This window comes from Caretta caretta, chromosome 5, assembly GCF_965140235.1.
Source record: "Caretta caretta isolate rCarCar2 chromosome 5, rCarCar1.hap1, whole genome shotgun sequence".
NCBI lineage: Eukaryota > Metazoa > Chordata > Testudines > Cheloniidae > Caretta > Caretta caretta.
Window position 1 is genome coordinate 80,417,501 of NC_134210.1, and position 14,582 is coordinate 80,432,082.

General features: G+C 41.6%; 1 long non-coding RNA gene across 1 annotated transcript in view; it reads right to left on the bottom strand.

The window, feature by feature from the left end:
* Positions 1 to 337: 337 nt before the first annotated feature.
* Positions 338 to 14,582, bottom strand: part of LOC142072021 (uncharacterized) — a 57,657-nt gene continuing 43,412 nt past the window's right edge. Inside the window, exons 2-3 of the long non-coding RNA XR_012668303.1 lie at positions 3,695 to 3,889; positions 338 to 451 (exon numbers count right to left, since the gene is read on the bottom strand). This is a non-coding gene — a long non-coding RNA (uncharacterized LOC142072021). The remainder of the gene's footprint in view (positions 452 to 3,694; positions 3,890 to 14,582) is intronic.

Genomic DNA, 14,582 nt, shown 5'->3' on the forward strand with positions numbered 1-14,582 from the left:
CGGATTTGATCTTGTGCTTTTTCAGGAAGTTTCTTGAGCAAATGCTGTAGTTGCTTTTGGTAACTCTCAGTAGGATCATAGGGTAATGGCTTGTAGAAACTCGTGTTGGAGAGCTGCCGAGCAGCCTCTTGTTCATATTCCGACCTATTCATGATGACAACAGCACCTCCTTTGTCAGCCTTTTTGATTATGATGTCAGAGTTGTTTCTGAGGCTGTGGATGGCATTGCGTTCCGCATGGCTGAGGTTATGGGGCAAGTGATGCTGCTTTTCCACAATTTCAGCCCGTGCACGTCGGCGGAAGCACTCTATGTAGAAGTCCAGTCTGCTGTTTCAGGAGGAGTCCATCTAGAATCCCTCTTTCTGTAGTGTTGGTAGGGAGACCTCTGTGGATTAGTATGTTGTTTTAGTATTAGTAATAGTATTGATTATTTCTCTGAGAGGATGACAAACTGTTAAAACAGGAAAATAAAGAAGCATGAATGACGAACAACTGGTGAATACTCATATTTGTGCATGTATACCCTTGTTCACATGTGGCTTCAGGGATTCATACAAACACCACGTTTTGCAAGCAATTGTGTGAACAAGACTAATTCACACATTTTAGTGACTAATGAGAGATACAAGCAATTGAACTTAACGACTGTTCAGATTTCACACAAAATTGCCACCAATGGAACTATGGCAATTTACACCAGATGAGGATCTGGCCCAATACTTTTGCCTCAGGAGATGAAATTCCAGTTACTGTTTCTGTATGCTGTCAGCTCTGAGTGATGACTGGCAATCAAAGAAGAAATGAACTCAAACCACAAAATTTGTATCTGAAATACGAACACTCCCAAAAGTGAGGATGTTTGGATCCAGCATTTGGTTCAGGCCCACGTGTACGTTAAATGTAGTGAATATTACTTAGCTTAATGGAAGGAGGTTATGAAGTCAATGAGACAGTTTGCAGAGGTACTGACTAAAGTCTAGTGTCTGATACAAAACTTGGTCCATTTGTGTTCCACTTTGAAGAGCCAAATTCCCCTCTTTCTCTGATTTGTGTCTTTAGTGGATCAAACAAGGAAGCTGGAAAAATGCAATGTTCTTACACTAGGGAATTTTGTATTTTTTCCTCAAGTTGGAATACAAATTACCCTGTTTTATTTCTATTTTATTGATTTATCTTCCTCCCCCAAATAAAGGGGGGGGGGAGACAAAAATGGAATGGAAAGGGAGGGAGGGGGGCAGGGAGTGGAAAGAAGAGTGACATCTTGGTTTCCATCTGTTGTAATTAATCAAAGATGTTTAAAAAGTCACACCAATTCTTTTCAAATTTACCTGAGAGCCCTCTTCTGATGGTTACCTGTTAAGCTGCCAGGACAGCCAAATTGCTAAGTCAAGCATCTGACCCTGGAGATAGTCTGCTCTTCCATCTAAACAATATGAGGCATTTGGCTACAAGCACAGCACTAGAGAACCAAGTTTTTCATGAGTTGGACAGTTTCCAAGATGGTGGACTATATCCCAAAACACAGTCTGGGAAGTAATTTTTACAGAGGTCTCCATTATAATATTAATCCTCCTGCCTACTTCTAACCAATAGGATTCTGGGACAACCTGGGATTCTGGGACAGCCCCAAAACGAGAGCCAGTTTGGCTCCAGGAGACCCACATCTCCAGCAGCAGTCTGTTTTGGCAGGGCCAATGCACTGTACCCTGTGGTGGGGACCAATGTGAACAAAATATAGTTTTCTGCTGAATCAGTCTTAACTATCCTTTCTATGTTTTCTTCTATGCGACTTAGTATAAGGCACCACAGCCAATTACTTCAGCAATTCAAAGGCTACTCCATTTTTCCTCAAGAACAGAGTAATGTAAGTAGATGCAGCCTCTCTTTGTGGAGAAGCAACTTTCCCAAAATTAATTATTTAAGCAGCACATAAAATATTTAAAACATCTTATATTAAACATCTTCTATATTCAGGATTTCAAAATAGGTCTGTTTAAAATAATGAGGTATAAAGTGATAAGATCTTTATTAAACTATGTTTGACTTATTGCTGCTTGCCAGAAATACACATATGAAGCATGTGCATGGTAGTCGCAAGCAAAATACCTGCACATGACATGCAGCTGAAATGCTACACCCGAGTATTTCTATTAAATGACTTTTACAATTTTGCAAATAAGGCATATTGTTAAAAAAATAGTTGCCGTTGTTGCGCTCATACACTATAATTGCACACAGAGGAACAGGCCTTAGTATCTATCAGTACAAAATATTCCTATTTTATTCACTTGCAATATTTTGTTCCGCATGCAGAAAATATGCAAAATTTCACTCCTACCAAGGACAAGTGTCAATGTCATGAGTCTGGGGATTCAAATGTGTGGAATCTTTGGAGTCACGCCACCAAAAACTAAATAAGTAGAAAATGCAAAAAAGTGGCAAATACATGGCTAAACATATTTTATTATTGAAGTGTGTGGTGGAAGCAGGGATAGAGACAGTCAAATTTTTGTCAGTTGTCTACTTTACCTGTCATAAGTACCTTGTCTGAGCATTTCACAATCTTTAATGTGTTTATCCTTAGAACATCCCTGTAAGGTAGGGAAGTGCTATTAACTGAATTTTACAGAGGCGGAACTGAGGCACAGACAAAGTGACTTACCCACGGTCATAGAGGAAGTCTGTGGTGAAACAAGTAATTGGACGCAGTCTCCCAAGCCCCAGGCTAGTGCCCTAACTCCTAGATCATCCTTCCTCTTGTATTCAGGAGATTTCCAAGATGTGTTAGCTTTAAATCCTCATTCTAAATGGCTGACCACATTCTTCAAGGATATGGTGATGTTAAATCATCTGTAACTAACTAAAAGTGCTGTGACACTAGGGGGTAAATTAAAAAAATCCAAGACATCTTTTTTTTTTAAATGGCACTGTTACATGTTTAAACTGTTCGGATTTATATTCTTATTTCATTTGCATGTTATTCCCCTCCCTAAGTAAAGTGATGACAAGGCAAGCCATAGTTAATCTTTTCCAGGAATGTTTTAGGGAAAGACTGATGCAATATGCAGTTTCAGAGTTCATCACACAGACAACATCAGGGATCAACACCCTGAAATAAAGTGAGAAAATTACCCAGCCTTACTCATTATAAGCGTGAGCAAAACCTATATTAATTTAATCCTCTTTCCCAGTTCCAAATGCTACTACACTCCCCTCCATCCTTAGCATTGCGCTCTCATCTGAATCCATCTTAGAACAGAATTGTCTCCCATCCCCCAATCACCTTTACGTCTGATCTCCTGTCTCTGGGCCAAGAGTTCCTGAGCCAGTTTATTTTCCTTATCTGTTTGCAATAGCGCTGCTATATCCTGTTGTAACTGTCAAGAGCAAAGCCTTCTGGGTGCATTAGCCACAGCTGCAGGCAGGCAGCAGAAAATTAATGATTTCAGGAGCTTTGAGGATATTAGCAGACAGGAAAACAGGCAAATGGAAATAAACAGCTAAACAATAGAAAAATTTATTTTGGTCCTTTAAAGGTAATATGTGGGGAAGGGAAATCCAAGTTGATGGAGCAAAAGACTTCTGCTTTCCCCTTGTAAGTGAGATTCCTGTGTGACACCAAAGGGTTTTACATGCAGGCTGGAAACGTTTATACATCTTTTATAGGGCGAAATTATACCAACTAGGTACAGACCTGGGGGAGGGGAAATGTAGAAGCACAATCCCGCCCTGAGTTCCAAGGAAAAGGAGTGCAACAAAATAAACCATCCTTTAGCCATTGCTCCTTCTCCTCCCTGCCTGCTTTGCAGTGCAGTCTGTCGCATGGAGACAGTAGCAGACAGCTACGCTCCTCTGGGTTGTGACTGGCTTCCTGTGCTTTCCCCCAAACCTGTACACCAAACACAAAAGCAAATTAGAATCTGGTTCAAAAAGGTGGCAGAAAATACAAATTGTATTAAAGTGCAATTTAACAAACTCCTGCACTGGTCAGCAGTAAATCATATTGTCCCGGCTATAAGAAGTCAAAACAGCTTTTAGCTGGCCAGGAGCCATTTATTTAAAATAGTTAACTGTGGTAGAGGTACTTCTCTTGAATGAACAGAGCTGCCATGCATTTAAAATTGTAACTTCTCCCAGATTTATGGCTGACATAACAGCTGGGGACAAGACAATCAAAAATGTGGAAGAATTTAGGGAGGAACTGTTACAAGTTTGTTTGATTTTGACATCATGGTGATTAGAGGTTCTCCTCTGAACAGGGCACCAATGTGATTGCAGAAGTTGCGTGTGTGTGTGTGTGTGTTATACCCACTGGATGAAAGTTGAGGAAATAGATCAAATGGACTTAAGGCCTTGTCTACACTACGAGTTTGTCGGATTTAGCAGCATTACATCAAATTAACCCTGCACTTGTCCACACAACGAAGCCATTTTTTCGACATAAAGGGCTCTTAAAACCGATTTCTGTACTCCTCCCCAACAAGGGGATTAGCGCTGAAATAGACATCACCGTTTTGAATTAGGGTTAGTTTGGATGCAATTTGAAGGTATTGGCCTTCCCACAGAGCTACCCCACAGAGCACCATTGTGACTGCTCTGGACAGCACTCCGAACTCTGATGCCCTGTCCAGGTGTACAGGAAAAGCCTCGGGAACTTTTGAATCTCATTTCCTGTTTGGCCAGGCAAGCTCATCAGCACAGGTGACCACGCAGAGCTCATCAGCACAGGTGACCATGCAGTCCCCGAATTGAAAAAGAGCTCCAGCATGGACTGAACGGGAGGTACTGGATCTGATTGCTGTGTGGGGAGATGAATCCGTGCTATCAGAACTACGTTCCAAAAGACGAAATGCCAAAACATTTCAAAAAATCTCCGAGGCCATGAGGGACAGAGGCTACAGCAGGGACGCAACACAGTCCTGTGTGAAACTTAAGGAGCTCAGACAAGCGTACTAGAAAACCAAAGAATCAAAACAGACGCTCCGGGACAGAGCCCCCAGACATGCCGCTTCTATTCTGAGCTGCATGCAATTCTAGGGTGGGCCTCCACCACTACCCCACCCCTGTCCATGGACTCTGATGATGGGGTACTCTCCGCCATGTCTGAGGATTTTGCGGATGGGGATGATGATGCGGAGGAGGAGGATGAGCTTGAGGAGAGCACACAGCACACCGTTCTCCCCGACAGCCAGGATCTTTTTCTCACCCTGACTGAAATACCCTCCCAACCCAACAAAGCCGGAGAAGGGACCTCTGGTGAGTGTATCTTTTAAAATATAATACACTTTATAAAAGCAAGTGTTTTTTAATGATTAAGTAGCTCTGAGGACTTGGGATGCATTCGTGGCCATTCGTACAGCTACTGGAAAAGTCTGTTAACGTGTCTGGGGATGGAGTGGAAATCCGCCAGGGACATCTCCATGAAGCTCTCCTGGAGGTACTCTAAAAGCCTTTGCAGAAGTTTTCTGGGGAGAGCGGCCTTATTCTGTCCTCTGTTGTAGGACACTTTACCATGCCATGCTAGTAGCAAGTAATCTGGTATCATTGCATGACAAAGCCTGGCAGCGTATGGTCCTGGTGTTTGCTAGCATTCAAGTAACATCCATTCTTTCTCTCTCTGTGTTATCCTCAGGAGATGTGAAATCGTTCATGGTAACCTGGTTGAAATAGGGGAATTTAATTAAGGGGACTTCAGAGGTGGCCGTTCCTATTGGGCTGTTTGCCTGTGACTGAAAAGAAATCCTCCTCGCAGTTAGCCACATGGGGGGCGGGGCAGGGCATTGGCTCTGAGCTGTTCGCATTTGGCTAGCAGAGATCTTCCCTGATACCAGCCACGCGGTGGGGGCAGGGGTAAAGCGATCATCCCAGAGAATTGGATGGGGGAGGGGGTTAGTTTGGTTTCTGCTGCTGCACGTTAACAGGAAAACCGCAGCACTAAATGGCCAACTCAATGTGCTTTGCTTGGTATGGGAGAGGAGGGTGCTGCTGTTATGAAGGTTGCAGAAGCCGAAAGACTATGGCTTACCATGGCCGCCTGCAAGCCAAATTCTGGCACCCAACCACTCCACCCCAGTGGACAGCCCAAGCAACAGAAGGCTATCATTCAAGAAGTTCTGAAGTGGCCTTTTCCTTCCCTCCTCTCCTCCTCCCACACCCCACCCAGGCTACCTTGTGAGTTATCTCCCTATTTTTATAATCAATTAATAAAGAATACATGTTTTTAAACGATAGTGACTTATTTCCTTTGCAAGCAAGCTGTGACCGAAGGGGGGAGGGCGGGTGGTTTACAGGGAATTTGGAGGCAACCAAGGGGATGGGTTTTCATCAGCAGAAACAAACCGAAGTGTCACACAGTACCCTGGCCTGTCATGAAACTGTTTTTCAAAGCTTCTCTGCTGTGCAGCGCTTCCTCCTGTGCTCTTCTAACTGCCCTGGTGTTTGGCTGCGTGTATTCAGCGGCCAGGCGATTTGCCTCAACCTCCCACCCCGCCATAAACGTCTCCCCTGTACTCTCAGAGATTGTGGAGCACACAGCAAGCAGCAATAACAATGGAAATATTGGTTTCGCTGAGGTCTGACAGAGTCAGTAAACTGCGCCAGCGCGCCTTTAAACATCCAAATGCACATTCTACCACCGTTCTGCACTTGCTCAGCCTATAGTTGAACAGCTCCCTACTACTGTCCAGGGTGCCTGTGTACAGCTTCATGAGCCAGGGCATTAAGGGGTAGACTGGGTCCCCAAGGATAACTAGGCATTTCAACATCCAGTTATTTTCTGGTCTGGGAAGTAAATCCCTTCCTGCAGCCATTTAAACAGACTAGAGTTCCTGTAGACACGAGGGTCATGAACCTTTCCTGGCCATCCCACATTGATGATGGTGAAATGTCCCTTCTGATCCACCAATGCTTGCAGCACCATTGAAAAGTACCCCTTGCAGTTTATGTACTGGCTGCCCTGGTGGTCCGGTCTCAAGATAGGGATATGCGTTCTGTCTATAGCCCCACCACAGTTAGGGAATCCCATTGCAGCAAAGCCATCTAGTATGACCTCCATATTTCCCAGAATCATTACCTTTGATAGCAGCAGCTCAATGATTGCGTTGGCTACTTCCATCACAGCAACCTCACAGTAGATTTGCCCACTCCAAATTGATTACCGACTGACTGGTAGCTGTTTGGCATTGCAAGCTTTCACAGGGCTATCACCACTCGCCTGTGAACTGTGAGGGCTGCTCTCATCTTGGTATTCTTGCACTTTAGGGCAGGGGAAAGCAAGTCACAAAGTTCCATGAAAGTGCCCTTACGCATGTGAAAGTTAAGGAGCCACTGGGAATCATCCCAAATCTACAATACTATGTGGTCCCACCACTCTGTGCTTGTTTCCTGGTCCCAAAATCGGCGTGAGCCTGCCCCAGTAACACCATGATCTCCAAACTGCTGGGGACTGCAGTTTTAGAGAAATCTGTGTTCATGTCTTCGTCACTGCACTGCTGTCACCTCCTCACCTGGTTTTTCAGGTGCTGGTTCTGCATAAACTTCACAATAATGCACGAGGTGCTTACAATGGTCATAACTCCTGCGGTGAGCTGAACAGGCTCCATCCAGGAAAAAGGGCGCAAAATGATTGTCTGCTGTTGCTCTGATGGAGGGAGGGGCAACTGACAACATGGCTTACAGGGAATTAAAATCAACAAAGGGGGTGGCTTTGCATCAAGGAGAAACAAAATGGCCCCCTCAAGGATAGAACTCAAAACCCTGGGTTTAGCAGGCCGTTGATTTCATGGAGGGAGGGAAGAAGGGAGGAGAACATGAATACAAAACAAATCTGGTCTATTTCTTGTTTTGATCCACTTCAGCTATCTTTATACATCTTGCTGGCAGCAGACGGTGCAGTACGACTGTTGGCCATTGTCATTTCCTGGGTGCTTGGCAGAAGATGGTGCAGTATGACTGCTGGCCATAGTCGTTTTCTGGCTGCTCATTAGAAGACAGTACAGTAGGACTGCCGGCAAGACTGAACTGCCATGAGACAAAACTTAAAAGGAAAATGACCTGGCTGAGTCACTCCCATGTTTGCCCAGGCACCCGAGGTTGGCTAAAAGAGCACCCTTTAGTACAGCGATGATGACTACTCTCTGCTGCCAAAAGGCAATGAGCTACTGCTGTGTAGCAATGCAGTACCATGTCTGCCAGCACCCAGGAGACATACGGTGACTGTGAGCTGAGCGGGCTCCATGCTTGCCGTGGTATGGCATCTGCATGGGTAACCCAGGAAAAAAGGCGTGAAACGATTGTCGCTGTTGATTTCATGGAGGGAAGGGGGGGGTCTGACGATATGTACCCAGAACCACCCACAACAATGTTTTTGCCACATCAGGCATTGGGATTTCTACCCAGAATTCAAATGGGCAGCAGAGACTGCGGGAACTGTAGGATAGCTACCCACAGTGCAATGCTCCGGAAGTTGATGTTGCCTCGGTACTGTGTACGCACTCCGCCGACTAAATGCACTTAGAGCATTTGTGTGGGGACACACACAATCGACTGTATAGAAATGCTTTCTACAAAACTGAATTCTATAAATTCAACCTAATTTCGTAGTGTAGACATGGCCTAAGACTATTTGATGAAACTTGTAGGAGGACACATCTATTCCATCCTTTTTAACTGTGGTCAGGGCTATCATTCTAAAAGGGCAATGTTTGAGGAGACCCAGGGTGATTATCGTGAAGAGGCCAAAAGTCAAACCACAGACATTATTTAATACTCTAGTTAGCTTTTTTCTTTTTTTCATTTTAATTCAAACGTCCGTGCATGAATTCTGAATAGTGACTAAGATTATAAGAATTCTTTTAAGTACCTAGACAAAAAGAGAAGAGACTAATTCAATAGTTTTGAAAACAGGACTAACCGGCCATTAATCCTATATAGTAGGAATGGGTCAAAGCTGGAAACAAAAATGTAAGGGTTCAGCAAAAAGAGGACCCAGGTTTAACATACTGGTTTGATTTTGAAATACAAAACCACCCTCATATCAGCTATGTAACTTTTGATACACTCTCTTTGGTTTTTTAAATATTGTTTTTCACTTTAGACCGTGATGAACAACATGTCCCCTTGACTGTTCCTAACAGCTGATCTGATCCTTTATGCCACTATCAGCCTCCCATGCAACTTAAGGTTTCACTTGCAGCTCTTAAGTTCTCCATGATATTTGTGCATTTTTCTCACTTCCACCACAAACAGTTCACAATAAATGTCCAATTATTGAAAACAATCACAAAAACCATGAAATAACGAAGCTCCACGAGAAATTAAACAAAAGTCCATCGTTATGTCACCTTTCAAATAGTCAAAGAACATGAACAAAAGTTTCACTTTGGTCACACAAAGGCATCTATATTTGATACTCAATGCACTGTAGCTCTTGTACCCATTTATAGCCCAAGCAAGTGCCTAAGTTTTATTTTTTTAAGTTGATCTATGAACTAAACACACACACACACACACACAGTTGTCTTGAATAAGGTCGATTATTTTAGATGTCATATTGCCCTAACAAAACAGCATTAACAACATTATATGCATCACTTCCAATATACTGGGACAATTATTATTAATTCTGTTAGAGCTTTCAAGAAAAAATGCATGCTATAAGTTTAACTGACTGCAACTCAGTTGAGTGAGTAATTTTTGAAGTTAAAGTTTTGAATACACACACATACACAGTCTCATATCCTCCTGGTTGTAATTTCAGCAGCCCTACATTCCCAACATCAAACAGAGGTTAAGTACCATGTTATTTAAACAAGATGGAGGTATTTGATAATGACTGAGTAAGAGGAGGAGGAATGCTGGAAGGGAATGGAACTCCTATCAGCAGGGCATGGGAGAGAACTTAACAGCAACAGCATATAAATCTACTTTAATACAAATATTGCTGTCATAACATCATAATTCATCTCTCTGCATTTTTATGTTTCCCACTTTGGAAAACAAACTATGTCTAAGGATATTATTTCACACTTTTATTATGCAATTTGAGAAAGAAGCCAAGACTAGTTAGATTTAATTACTCCCATTAAGTTACTTTAAATGTCAGGCTCCACTAGTAATTCACAAGTGGGTTGAAGGCAAAATACATGTTTACTTAACTCCACCATTTTTTAAAGATCACTGAACAGTCAGAATTGAAAACTGCATGAAAGAACACTGGAATTCCTTCTTTCATTGTTTATAGCAGTGCAAAAACATTTCACTGCATCTCTGTGTTTGGTGACTAGTGATCATCTGATTTGCTTGCAGATATTTGTAAACTATTTTTATAATTATAACTACCAAAAAAGTCCTAAAGTGGAGATGTCAGAGACCCAAAGGAGATAAAAAAATACCCATTTCACCATTCACTCTTTTCTAAACACACATGCTTTTTAGCTTGAGCAGCAGCATGACGTCAAAATGCATATTAAATCCATGAACTCATTTAATTTGGCCAAGAGGAAGAAATGAGTTGGCACCCTATTAGAAAAGCAAGGTAAACAAAATCTTCTGTATTGCACTTGTCACAGACAATCATACAGCCACTGAACCAAGAAAAGGTTTGGCAGGTGCCACTTATAAAGTCACTGGTTAATAGCAAAACCTTCTAATTAAATGTTCAAAGACAGGCAGCTTGTTCTATGCCTTAAAAATATGGTGGATAAACAACAACAGTGGCAATATTTAGAAATATATTTAACAGGGAGACTATATGTTTGAATTGTGGAGTCATGCATTGTGAAAGGTTAGAAGCAGGGTGAATCTCAAATATTTGGAATGTAGTTTCAGTTTGGACTAGCATCAAAAAGTCTGTCTGCTTACCTGAAGGTTATTTGAACTACATAATTAAAAATAAAAACAAACAGCTGAATCAATAGGACATACTAAGCATCACCCAGATCACTTTGTATGTTGTATCCCTTTCCCCCATGCTGCCTCCATTTTTTTTTTATTTTGTAAGGTCTTTGGAGCAGGGACTATATCTTTCTATACATTGGTACAGAATCTAGCACATTGTGGGTGTTTAATATTAAAGTTCACCAGTCTACAAAATTGGGCTGGAAGCCTTGCAAGAACAAGGGATTTCTAGCACTTTCAGTCTCATCCAGAAACTATAAAAGTCATCCAAATATTTTGGAACCCCTTAACAAAAAAGAAAAGAAAAAAAGATCCACCTCAAGTTTGGGTCAGGGGTGGGGTTTGGGGCGGGCGTCAAAGTTTCCTGGATGAGTTTCTTATTCCTGTTCCGGCCTGTACACTGGGATAAAGGAGTGGAGTGGCGTGGTGTGAAGGGGCTCTGATGGCCTCAGAAGAATTCCCCTGATGTGGGAACTAAGACAGCTTATCACCATTAAAAACAAAAAACCCTCTTGCAAGTCCTGATGCAGGGGAAAGGCATGTCAAGACAGGGGTGTGTATGGAGAGTGGCCAGTCAGCAAATTTTCAAAGTCTAGTGGGACAATTCTGCTAGCTACCAAACAGAAGAGAAGTGCTTTAAAAAAATCTGGTATTTGTGTGTTTGTAGTGTTGTTTTAGCTGTTTTGGTCCCAGGATATGAAAGATAATTTTTATTGGACCTCATTCATTAATTCATTAATGAACTTTTCATGGGTGTTGGTTGGTGACTTGGCAGGAATGTTACAGAACATTGCAAAGGGGCAACAAGGCATGAATTCAGTGAGCTATTGATGTGGCGTTGATCTCACTGGTGAATTGAGGTTATGGGCCTTTATTATTCAGATCTCTTATATAAATCAAACCAAACAAAAACAACTCCATTCATGCAAAACAACATTAAAAAATGTCTATTGGCTTCCACCTGTGTACTCCTATTAAATTGGATTCTGCCATAAGGTATTTTTTAACCTTTCTGACTCTCCTGTATTTCACACAGGCAGGAAGAGTAAATTGGTTGGGAAATAAAGGGATTGGCCTGCAGGTCTCACCACCTGCAGGCGGTGGTAGGGGAACTGTAACATAAAGGAGTTCTTTACATTTGTGTGATCTCCATGATACCTGTACTCCATGGCATAACCTGGCATATATGCCATCTCCAGCTAGTATTCTAGGATTATATATGGGTTGATTAAAAAATTGTACATGCATAACAGAGAGCAATCCCACGATAATGTAGGGCGGAGGGTGGGATGCACCATATGTTCTTTTGCTGTTCTTGCATTTGCAGCTTTTACATACAGATTCCCTGTCTGGCAGATGGAAATAAGCATGCTTTATGCAAGGTGCAGGCGGGTCTCTCTGTCAAAGCTAAAGAGCTGAAGAACAAAGCAGAGCAATTACAAGATCTCTGTATAAAAATCTATATTACCCTTATCAAATGTATTACAGATGAGTTCTGGAGAATTACAGGAAAGTCACTGAGCATTACTAACGTAATCTCTTGATCATCAGCAGCTTAGTATTTTTTATAAGGAGAGATTGATACTAGGAAGATGACACTCACTAGCTCAATAGGTTGGAAAGAAATCATTTCTAGCTTGGATTTTAAGAATGTTCCTTTTGGTAGTTCATAACCTTCCAAAATGATTTTACCTTCCAATAGCTACAGATATATCATTTAGTGTTATTTGCATGAATGTGTGGAGCTGATAGATTTAGATACTATGGATGGATGGCAAGTTTTTCTTTACGATAAATCCTGTCCCACACCAGCAGCATGATAGAAGCATTTTGATAAATAACTTAAACTGAAGCTTTCTGATAGATAAACTCATTAATCACTACCCTCTCAGTCTCATAAGAAGAATTTAAAATGTACCATGTTCAGTGCCTGCAAGTGTTTCTCTTTTCCAAATCACAGGGTTTATTAGTTCATGCTATTTAAGACAGGCCAAGCAAATGCTAGGAAAAGAGACTATATCAGCAGAAGAAAGAGTTGTCTGTGGGGGGGGGGGGGGGGGGGAGGGTTAAATTCAGTCTAAGACCAAAGAAGGGCTAGATTCACAGTACTATCATTAATGCTCTCTTCCCGAAGGATTTTGGCAGACTTCCAGTTTATTAAAACAACAATCAAAGGCGGATCTTCTCTCTGTATACACAATGAGTCAAGAATGGATCATTTACTCAAATAGAGCTGCTCACTGATGTATAAAACCAAAAAAGCATTTTGGGGGAAATTGTTAGTTCATGAATAATATGTAGAAATGCTCCACTGTTGTGATTCATACAAAGAATTCTGATCATTATTAAATGAAAATAGAATGCAACATTGTCATTCTGAAAGCCCTAACCACAAGATCAGCAATTAAAGTATCCATGAACTTATTTTTATGTAGAAGAAAAATATGCATAACTAAATCTTTCTGCATACAATATATAGATACACAGTGCATCTATGGTAATAGATAAATTATAGGGATGCATCTCCATGTAAAAATTAGGGATTAGAGAATTTTTTGCCAAATCTTTTGTTTAACTCGAAGATCATGTGTTGGAAAGCTTCACGAAGAAGTTACTGGGTTCATGTAGTACTCAAAAAAGATTGGGGGATAAAAGGGACAGAACAAAAATCACAATGGAAAAAAGGGAGCATAGGGTGAGAGTGAAAAACTAATACACAGAGGGTGAGATCCTGACCCTATTAAAAAGAAAAGGAGTACTAGTGGCACCTTAGAGACTAACCAATTTATTTGAGCATAAGCTTTCGTGAGCTACAGCTCACTTCATCGGATGCATACTGTGGAAATGCATTCAGTGGAAAAGTTTTTCCACTGAATGCATCCAATGAAGTGAGCTGTAGCTCACGAAAGCTTATGCTCAAATAAATTGGTTAGTCTCTAAGGTGCCACTAGTACTCCTTTTCTTTTTGCAAATACAGACTAACAGTTGCTACTCTGAAACCTGACCCTATTAAAGTGAGAATTCTGCTATTGACTTCAGTGGAGTTGGGACTTCACCAAGTAGAGGTTAAACATCAATACACTCTGCATATCTTATATTGGTAACCGGCTAATGGGTAATCTATTGTTTGTTTGTTTGGGGTTGGGGGTGGGGGAGGAGAGAGGGTGTTCTGCCCCCAGGACACAGCACAGATTTCCTTTTTGCTAGTAAAACATGCTTGTCTTTATTATAATTTTAATTGACACAACAAGGGTATCTATTACTGGGGGGAAGTGTTTGCAAACTCAGTTTTGTAACCCTCCCCCCACCTGAAGAAAAAAGAAACCTCTCAAACTCTATGAGGTTGACCATCCCCTAATTAAAAAACAAACAAAAAAAAAACACCCTTAAAAGTTGGATGTATTACCTATGATTACATGTCTCAAGCAGTAATTTTTGAGGTTAAACAGGATTGCTGTGTATCCAAATGGTAGCTAAAGATGTAAAACAAGCTGACTTCACACTTGAAAACTTCTCCGTCAGCAGAGTCTGCCGCAGGGAGAAGTGTCTGTAAAATCTGCTTTGTTTGCAGGCAGCATTTTGTAAATCCGAATCTTTGATAATGACACAGTTGTATTGAATGGTGGCTGTGACTGAATGGTTGTTGAACTTTTAAGATATGATTCAGCACACCACTATGAGAACAG